We start from the raw sequence: 1,194 nt of genomic DNA, 5'->3' as shown, positions 1-1,194 counted from the left end.
GAGTCCATGACTACACCAAGATTTCTGGCTGTCTGTTGTTTTTAACATTGTTGTTTGAAGCTGAGCGCAGACTTTTAGCCGTTCCTCTTTTGCTCCAAAATCAACCACCTCAGTTTTTCCTTCATTTAATTTCAGAAAGATCTGGCACATTCAGCCGTTAATTTGTTCAGTGCACTTAATCCGTAGTTGTATTGGACTATAGTCCCCTGGCAATAAGGTTGTTTAAATTTGTGTGTCGTCCGCATATTTATGGTAACTTATTTTGTTGTTTTCCATAATCTGGGCCAGTGGAAGCATGTTAAGAACCAGTATTAATGGAGAAAGGACTGGAACATTTATTGTAGAGAATAAGTAGGCTGAACCTGAAGTATTGAGACAACAGTGACTGAAAATCTAATTCAATCTACATACCGGTCTTATAAAGATCTAAATAGATTTTCTCACCTCAGAGTCATCTGGAGCACGTAACGATTAGCTTCTGTCCCTCTGAACCCTGAGTGACAATCACTCTGCAGTGAATGAGATGCAGTGCCCCCCCCCCCCTTCAGTCTAGCCAAGACTATACTTTCAGGTATCATTTCTAGAGTTTCTGACTTGAGGATTGTATTTCGAACGTGTTTGGTCTTGCTCCCCATGATAATTATTCGTGATCTTCCTTTCTGAAAGTGACGCCGACAGAGAGTAATGATTCATTCCATATGTTCTCTGTCATGATGATTGTTCTTTGCTTCTTTATGGAGTATTAAGGAAGGGACTATGATCAGAGTGGTAGTAGCAGATATTTGGGTAACTAATGTGTGTGAAGGTAATAAAACATGCTAAGCTTTATAATTATCTGAAGTTATAGTCAGTATTGAGGAATGTTTAGTCCATGGTGCACAATGTTACTTGAAACGGTTAACACCTACTTTCTTGACTTTAGAATGCCTTATGTCCAGTGTAAAAATGCAAACTGAGTTAAGCCATAATTTTATTTTTATTTCTACCTTTGCTTTTCCTACTTTGACATGTCAAAAAGGTGCATTGTTCAAAAGCCCATCTCTACAAATCCATGTTCCACTCCCACAAGTAACCATGGAGATTTATTCTTTGGGGCTAGCCTGGTCCAGAGCAGGTTAACAGCCAGGCTAAAATGAATCCTGGAGTCTCATGTGTCAAATCAGCTGCGGCTGTGATCCGAAATAAACGTGTTTA

General features: G+C 39.3%; 1 non-coding gene across 1 annotated transcript; it reads left to right on the top strand.

Moving 5' to 3' along the window:
• Positions 1 to 555: 555 nt before the first annotated feature.
• Positions 556 to 770, top strand: LOC117941553. The gene has a single exon (XR_004655921.1). It is a non-coding gene; the product is annotated as a small nucleolar RNA U3 (small nucleolar RNA).
• The last annotated feature ends 424 nt before the right edge of the window (positions 771 to 1,194 follow it).

This window comes from Etheostoma cragini, unplaced genomic scaffold (assembly GCF_013103735.1).
Source record: "Etheostoma cragini isolate CJK2018 unplaced genomic scaffold, CSU_Ecrag_1.0 ScbMSFa_945, whole genome shotgun sequence".
In the NCBI taxonomy this organism is placed as follows: domain Eukaryota; kingdom Metazoa; phylum Chordata; class Actinopteri; order Perciformes; family Percidae; genus Etheostoma; species Etheostoma cragini.
The sequence above is the reverse complement of the archived record's forward strand: the minus strand, read 5'-3'. Positions and strand labels throughout refer to the sequence as shown.